We start from the raw sequence: 9,269 nt of genomic DNA, 5'->3' as shown, positions 1-9,269 counted from the left end.
CCAAGAGTTGAATGGTTTCGGTGTGGAAAACCTCAATCTGGAGGGTGACGCTCTGTCAGGTGCGTGATGAAGCCCGTGCCCAATGGCTGCCCGTCCAGGGTGTTAATCCTTAAGGGAGGGGTGACAGGTGTTAGATCAATGTCAAGCTCTTGTTACTAGCTGGTGATCAATAAAATGACCTGCCACTCCCTTCATGGTTATCAAGACAGAGCCCTTCTTGGATCCACTTTTGACGTGCAATACACAGGAGCATGACCCAACTGCATGGGCTCTGGAAGACTCGGATGGGATGACGGAATCATGGAAAGAGTAGGTTTCGGGTTCCTGGGTGGCAGAGATCTTCAGCATTCGGCGATGAGGTGGTCGATGGAGATAGACATACGAATGTATTGGTTTAAATCCTGAAGGTAACCTACAGGCTAGCTCCGCCTGAAGTTCCCTGTTGAGTCCTCGTCGGTAGATAAGCAAAGCAGCCTCATTCCATCCACTCCCTGCAGCCATGGTGCGGAACTCGAGGCCATACTCAGCAGCTAAATTGTGTCCTTGTTGAAATTCTATGAGGAGGTCTCCTATAGGACCACCGGAGAGAGAGGGATCGAATACCTCTTTGAAGAGGGTGTGGAAATGTGATATGGCTACACTGCTATGAAAAACATACTGTATATTATTAGCATCACAGATGATAGAGATTGTAATGATACGTTTGTATTTACACGTCACCATGTGTTTTCCAAAACATCTTGCTCCTTCGCACTCCAGTATCTCTACTTGCACATTCATCTTCTGCACATCTACAATTCCAGTGTTTAATTGCTATATTGTAATTACTTCGCCACCATGGCCAATTTATGGCCTTACCTCCCTTATCTTACCTAATTTGCACACAATGTATATAGACAACTATATAGACTTTCTACTGTATTATTGACTGTATGTTTGTTTATTCCATGTGTAACTCTGTGTTGTTGTATGTGTCGAACTGCTTTGTTTTATCTTGGCCAGGTTGCAGTTGTAAATTAGAACTTGTTCTCAACTAGCCTACCTGGTTAAATAAAGGTGAAATAAAAATAAAAAATAAATAAGAAAAGATAAAATAAATGACTGCAATGCTCTGGCGATCCGAAGAAGTCTCCGCTCACCGTACCATCCCCAGACGAATAGATTGGTCGAAAGGATGAACTGGACAATACAGAGGTATAAGCAACATCTGTAGACTGATGTTATAACATATTTAACAGGCAGTAGTGGTTTTGAGTTAACCTGTCTAGGATGAGGGTGCCGCTAGCGGCACTCCCCCCCCACCCCCACTGAAAAACCAGTGCCGCGAAATTCAAAAAAAATATTTTTTTTAAATATTTAACTTTCACACATTAAAGTCCAATACAGCTAATGAAAGACACAGATCTTGTGAATCCAGCCAACATGTCCGATTTTTAAAATGTTTTACAGGGAAGACACAATATGTAAAGATGTACATCTATTACCTAAAAACACATTAGCATAATCCACCATCTTTTATTTGTCCACCAACACCAGTAGCTATCACCAATTCGGCTAAACTAAGATATTTATAGCCCCTAACCAAGAAAAAAACTCATCAGATGACAGTCTGATAACATATTTATGGTATGGGATAGGTTTTGTTAGAAAAAAGTGCATATTTCAGGTAGATGGCATAGGTTACAATTGCACCCACCGTCACAAATGGACTAGAAAAACTACATTGAGCAACGTGTTTACCTACTTACTAATCATCAAACATTTCGTAAAAATACACAGCATACACTAATCGAAAGCCACAGATCCTGTGAATACAGACAATATTTCAGATTTTCTAAGTGTCTTACAGCGAAAACACAATAAATCGTTATATTAGCATAGCACATAGCACATAGCAGCCCAGCATTGATTCTAGCCAAAGTGAGCGATAAAAGTCAACATCGCCAAAATATATTAATTTTTTCACTAACCTTCTCAGAATTCTTCAGATGACACTCCTGTAACATCATATTACACAATCCATATAGAGTTTGATCGAAAATGTTTATATTTAGCCACCAAAATCATGGTTAGACAATGTGAAATGTAGCCCAGCTGGTGAGAAAATGTCCGTGCGCCACTTAGACAGTGATCTACTCTTATACATAAATACTCATAAACGTGACTAAAAAATATAGGGTGGACAGGGATTGATAGACAATTTAATTCTTAATACAATCGCGGAATTACATTTTTTAAATTATCCTTACTTTTCAATACAGTTTGCGCCAAGCGAAGCTACGTCAAAAAACATGGCGTCCTAAGCCACTAACATTTTTCGACAGAAACACGATTTATCATAATAAAAATGTCCTACTTTGAGCTGTTCTTCCATCAGTATCTTGGGCAAAGGATCCTTTCTTGGGTCCAATCGTCTTTTGGTGGAAAGCTGTCCTCTTGCCATGTGGAAATGCCAACTGCGTTCGGGATGAACTGGAAGCGTGCCCAGCAATTCACAGCGTTTCAGAAATAAATGTCCCAAAATCGCACTAAACGGATATAAATTGCTATAAAACGCTTTAAATTAACTACCTTATGATGTTTTTAACTCCCATAACGAGTAGAAACATGACCCGAGTAATATTACTCCCTCCACTAATGCTTGGAACAGGTGCGGGTCGGTGTCCTCTAGGCGCATGACGCAGCTCCAAAAGAGTGACTAGCCTCAGGGTTTTTTAATTTGTAGTGCCTGTGAACGCGCAATCGACCCCATTCAAATCGTCATCACGTAAAGGCATCCAGGGGAAGACGTAAGCAGTGTCCGTATACTCATAGCAATAACAGTGCCCTTTTAACTGACTCCAGATCAGGGGCCAAAATTTCTGAAATCTGACTCCATGTCAGGGAAATTGCTGTAGAATGGGCTCTGTTCCACTTAGAGACAAAATTTCAACCCCTATAGAAACTATAGACTGTTTTCTATCCAATAATAATAATAATATGCATATTGTACGATCAAGGATTTTGTGGGAAGCCGTTTCAAAAATTACACGATTAGCATAAATAGTCACAACAGCGCCCCCATCCTCAACAGGTTAATCAATTGTAATGTTCTAAAAACTTTCACATTCTAAGAATAACTTGTGTCATATCATTTTCTATTCAATCATATTTTCAGATCCATCTCTAAATTAGTTTGCCAAAAACCAAAAGAGTGGGACATGCACCTTGATGCAGTAATGTTTGGTTTATGAACCAAGAATCAAATGACAACAAAATACTCCCCCTTCTGCCTGATGTTTGGTAGAAAGGCTCGCTACCCATCAGAGGTTCCAGAACATTACAGGGTTGTTGTACATTATTTTACATTTTAGTTGATTTGAGAAGTGCAGACTATCTTTGTAAGTTTAAATTAATATCAGAAATATATGTTATAGATTGACAGTAGTGTCGAGGAGGTCTTCGCAGTGGAAGACTTAACAGAACATATGCTGAAGCTCAATGAGGTTCTCCAGACTGCCATGGATAACACTGCTGAGGTCCAGAGGAAATCCTCCAAAAAAACAAAAGGCACAGTGCCAAAACTTAATGTGGGTGACAGTGTGGAGGGCAAATATCTGGAGCCAGCAGAGGAACGGGGGAAAACTAGATCCCAACTATCTCGGCCCATATACGATTTGAGGTCTTGGCGGGAAAAGTGTGGACTTGGAAGATGACAAGGGTGTTATCTTCCCTAAAATAAGCGTGGATCACCTGAGGCCTCATGTAGAGGAGACTCCTCAGATCCCTCATAAAATAAAATCAGCAGCCTCCAGAACCACCACACCAGCAGGTGCAGCCTCCACACCAACGGCCTTCACCTCCAAAACCACCACACCAGCAAGTGCAGCCTCCACACCAACAGCCTTCACCTCCACAGCCACCACACCAGCAAGTGCAGCCTCCACAGCCACCACACCAGTGGCCTCCACCACCACAGCCACCACACCAGCAGGTGCAGCCTCCACAGCCACCACACCAACAGCCTCCTCCTCCAAAATCACCATACCAGCAGGTGCAGCCTCCACAGCCACCACACCAACAGCCTCCTCCTCAAAAACCACCACACCAGCAAATGCAGCCTCCACAGCCACCACACCTGCGACCTCCACCTCCACAGCCACCACACCAGCAGGTGCAGCTTCCACAACCACCACATACATACATTTGTTTTCATCAGTAGCTGCTGCTGCTGGTGAGGCCTCCACAGCCACCACACCAGCTGCCTCCACCTCCTCAGCTACCACACCAGCAGCAGCAACAGCAGCAGCTACTGATAAAAACAAATGTATGTATGTAATCTTGTCAGGTTGATTCATTTATATATCTCAGTACATGTACAGGTACATTTTTCCAGGTGTTGCAGAGGCTTGGGGAGGAAAATATGTATATGTGCTGTTGTCTAGAATCAGCCAATATAAAATATTTTATCAGGATCTCCACAAAACTGGTCCAAATATGGAGCTGGAAAGTGAGGTGAGACTGTTGCACATACAGTATATACACTGCTCAAAAAAATAAAGGGAACACTTAAACAACACAATGTAACTCCAAGTCAATCACACTTCTGTGAAATCAAACTGCCCACTTAGGAAGCAACACTGATTGACAATAAATTTCACATGCTGTTGTGCAAATGGAATAGACAAAAGGTGGAAATTATAGGCAATTAGCAAGACACCCCCAATAAAGGAGTGGTTCTGCAGGTGGTGACCACAGACCACTTCTCAGTTCCTATGCTTCCTGGCTGATGTTTAAGTCACTTTTGAATGCTGGCGGTGCTTTCACTCTAGTGGTAGTATGAGACGGAGTCTACAACCCACACAAGTGGCTCAGGTAGTGCAGCTCATCCAGGAAGGCACATCAATGCGAGCTGTGGCAAGAAGGTTTGCTGTGTCTGTCAGCGTAGTGTCCAGAGCATGGAGGCGCTACCAGGAGACAGACAAGTACATCAGGAGACGTGGAGGAGGCCGTAGGAGGGCAACAACCCAGCAGCAGGACCGCTACCTCCGCCTTTGTGCAAGGAGGAGCACAGCACTCTACATTGACACCTTTGAAACTACTGGCATTTGGGGGAGCAAGAAATCAAAATTATTCTCATAATATCATGGAGTAATATTATATGTTATAAATTTCAGATTGATCCAATGATGTACAAGTACATTATTGGCATCATCAATGAACACAACCACTGGACTGTGACGGTAAGAGCCGCTAAGGCAGTACAAAGAACTAAGAAATACATACATAATACAGTATGTGAACACATACACGTGTAAAATGTGTGTGTGCCATATGTATTAATGTAGTCTGTCTGTCTGTCTGTCTGTCTGTCTGTCTGTCTGTCTGTCTGTCTGTCTGTCTGTCTGTCTGTCTGTCTGTCTGTCTGTCTGTCTTTCTTTCTTTCTTTCTTTCTTTCTTTACTTGAAAGGTTATGCTGCCATCTCAGAAGAGGGCTCTGTTCCTCGACCCAATGGGGGAAAGTGCCAGAAAGATAAAAAGATGCCAGGTAAAAGGTAAAAACTGCTTTTAATAATGTTTTTTACAATGGAATCAATAAAGTCTTTGAAATGCTATACTGTTATTAATCTCTATATTGTAATCAGTAAAGTGTTTCAAAATGCTGTACTTGTAGTAACATACATGTTCAGATCATTCCTGAGAGAGAAGGGGTGTAATATTCCAGATGGGCGTGTGGTACCCTTCCTCACCCATGCAAAAATATCTTACTTCGTGTGGGGTCTTTGCCTTGAAAGTAAGTATAAGAGTATAAGAAATGCACAATTAACCTACCGAAAGTATACTGACTAAAAGGCATAACAAAACTGCCAAATGATATTATAGCTGTGTCGTTGTATACTTGTGAATTATAATCTTAAGTGTAACATCATATTGTTGGGGAAGACTGAAACACCATCAATTTTTTTCCCAGTTTGCTGAATGTGTTCTGAAGGAGTCAATTGTCTTTTCAAATACAGACAAAGATGTTAATAACATCATGAGAAAATAAATACTAGTCACTCTCCTACAAAACACTGGTATGTTCAATTTCTAATTTAATATAATTGTAGATAAAAAAAAATCATTTATATGTATCTTTCAAGGTTATCTTTGTTCCAACTTCTGACTAGATTGCCACTAAAACACATGTATTTAAATAACTGTGTTACAAGAAACCTATACTATTCCCTTGTTCCCTGTTCCCTGTTTGTTCTGAAAAATACATGTAAAGATGAATCAACTACTTGACATTATGTTTTGCTAGATGACCTGAGCCAACTGTGCCACTTCTGTGGGGAGGTGGACAATAATGAGGAAAGTAGGTCATATGATTGAGTGTAGTCTGGCCCAGGAGTGTGAAGGTGAACGGAAAGGCTCTGGAGCGACGAACCGCCCTTGCTGTCTCTGCCTGGCCGGTTCCCCTCTCTCCACTGGGATTCTCTGCCTCTAACACTATTACAGGGGCTGAGTCACTGGCTTACTGGTGCTCTTTCATGCCGTCCCTAGGAGGGGTGCGTCACTTGAGTGGGTTGAGTCACTGACGTGATCTTCCTGTCTGGGTTGGCGCCCCCCCTTGGTTTGTGCCGTGGCGGAGATCTTTGTGGTCTATACTCGGCCTTGTCTCAGGATGGTAAGTTGGTGGTTGAAGATTTCCCTCTAGTGGTGTGGGGACTGTGCTTTGGCAAAGTGGGTGGGGTTATATCCTTCCTGTTTGGCCCTGTCCGGGGGTATCATCGGATGGGTCCACAGTGTCTCCTGACCCGTCCTGTCTCAGCCTCCAGTATTTATGCTGCAGTAGTTACTTCTCCTGTCTTATCCGGTGTCCTGTGTGAATTTAAGTATGCTCTCTATAATTCTCTCCTTCTCTCTCTCTTTTTTTCTCTCTCTCGGAGGACCTGAGCCCTAGGACCATGCGTCAAGACTACCTGGCATGATGACTCCTTGCTGTCCCCAGTCCACCTGGCCTTGCTGCTGCTCCAGTTTCAACTGTTCTGCCTGCGGCTATGGAACCCTGACCTGTTCACCGGACGTGCTAAAAAACCCAACTGACATTTACTACTGAGGTGCTGACTTGCTGTACCCTCGATAACTACTGTGATTATTATTATTTGACCATGCTGGTCATTTATGAACATTTGATCATCTTGGCCATGTTCTGTTATAATCTCCACCCGGCACAGACAGAAGAGGACTGGCCACCCCTCAGCCTGGTTCCTCTCTTGGTTTCTTCCTAGGTTTTGGCCTTTCTAGGGAGTTTTTCCTAGCCACCGTGCTTCTACACCTGCATTGCTTGCTGTTTGGGGTTTTAGGCTGGGTTTCTGCTGATGTACGAAGGGCTATATAAATAAATTTGATTTGATTTGAAAACACTAGCTGGGTATTTGCTTGTTCACTTCTAAAAGCACATTTTTATGAGTACGAATTTGTATAAGTAGTAATATTTCTAGAGGTAGTATTATCCGCTTTGTCTGATAATGAAATAATTGTAATTCAAGAAAATGTATTTAATGTGTAAAATATATTAACATTTTTCATCATAAATTTCAGATTGGTTGTGACCGTTGCCCACGATGAATCCACCAGTCCTGTATGAAAACCATCACATCATTTGGAGGATTATGTCTGCGCTGCCTGTCAGGAATAGGTTAGGCATGAGTTCCAGGCGACGGTATCACCAGGAAAACTTTCCATAAAAAGTGGAATAAATGTTCAGTCGAGCTGTTGCAGCTTTCCAATATTTGTGTATGTTATTTATTGTATTTTTATATTTGATTTATTGTCATTTCATATCTTATTATGCAAAGATTTAAATTTGTATTTACGATTTAATGTTTGTTAACAAACTTAACTTTCTGTGATGTTTTTGTGTTATTCTGTGATAATATTTGTGTATTATCTTAATTTTCTTAAACATGACAAAATGTTTCTAAAATAAATGTTTCTTTATACTCTAATTTTGCTTTCTGTAGCACAGACTACTGTTCAACATGAGCTACCAATATGATTCAGAAGTGTGCCAGGCCTTGCAGTCCTAAGATAGAAGTGGGGGGGAGAATTTCAGGAGGCAAGAAAATAGCCTTGTCGAAATCCTCCCCCTCTTCTAATATTCTTCATTTTGTGGCTAGAGTCAAATACTTTCTGTCGAACACATCAGAGTCAAATACTTTCTACAGAACAAACTTCACATCAGGATAGGCAGCCGAAATTAATAATGAATGTATGTGTGTTATTTTAAACATAGAGGAGGGAGTAAAATGTAGGTAAGCAATAAACATTTCAGAACAACTACTAGTCGAATAAGACATGGGAGAGATGATGAATTTTGGCAAAGAGATTTATTTATAGACTAATACACTTGAAACAAATAGCCAAACCGAAAACTGCAGACATTACTAGTGCCTCTAATGCGATCAAACCGTCATAAAAAAAATGAAATGCAGCCTAACGTGATCAGAAATCTCAACTAGCAATCAAGTTGCAGCAATGAAGAATTGAGTGCGTGCGCGCGAAGGAGGGGGTAATTCTGGCAGGGGGGAGCTTTTCGGCACAACACCGGAACACTAATGTTGCTGCCATGACGCTAATAATAAACGTGCCCACAAACTGATTCACGGAGACAGCAGTACAACCTGTTCTAGTTATGCTATTTAGATTGCTTTATGCTTTTTCCATAAAACATATTAATGCGCTAGAACTGATATAACCGCGACAAAGCACTGGAAAATGACTTAATTAAAACCTCTACCGCTTCTCTCTCCCGGATCCGGGATCATCCTCATCAAAAAAGCTGACTAGCATAGCCTAGCCTAACGGGACATCATATAATATAATTTTCATGAAATCACAAGTCCAATACAGCAAATGAAAGATAAACATCTTGTGAATCCAGCCATCATTTCCGATTTTTAAAATGTTTTACAGCGAAAAGACAATATGTATTTCTATTAGCTAAACACAATAGCCAAACACACAACCGCATATTTTCACCATGTTTCCACCGCATAGGTAGCTTTCACAAAACCGACAAAATAGAGATAAAATTAGTCACTAACCAAGAAACAACTTCATCAGATGACAGTCTTATAACATGTTATACAACACATTTATGTTTTGTTCGAAAATGTGCATATTTGAGGTATAAATCATAGTTTTATATTGCAGCAATGTGAAATTCATAAATACACATCATAAAACATTTATGAAAAATACATAGTGTACAGCAAATGAAAGATAAACATCTGGTGAATCCA

The sequence above is a fragment of the Salvelinus fontinalis genome, chromosome 19, assembly GCF_029448725.1.
Source record: "Salvelinus fontinalis isolate EN_2023a chromosome 19, ASM2944872v1, whole genome shotgun sequence".
NCBI lineage: Eukaryota > Metazoa > Chordata > Actinopteri > Salmoniformes > Salmonidae > Salvelinus > Salvelinus fontinalis.
This window is presented reverse-complemented; position numbering follows the sequence as displayed.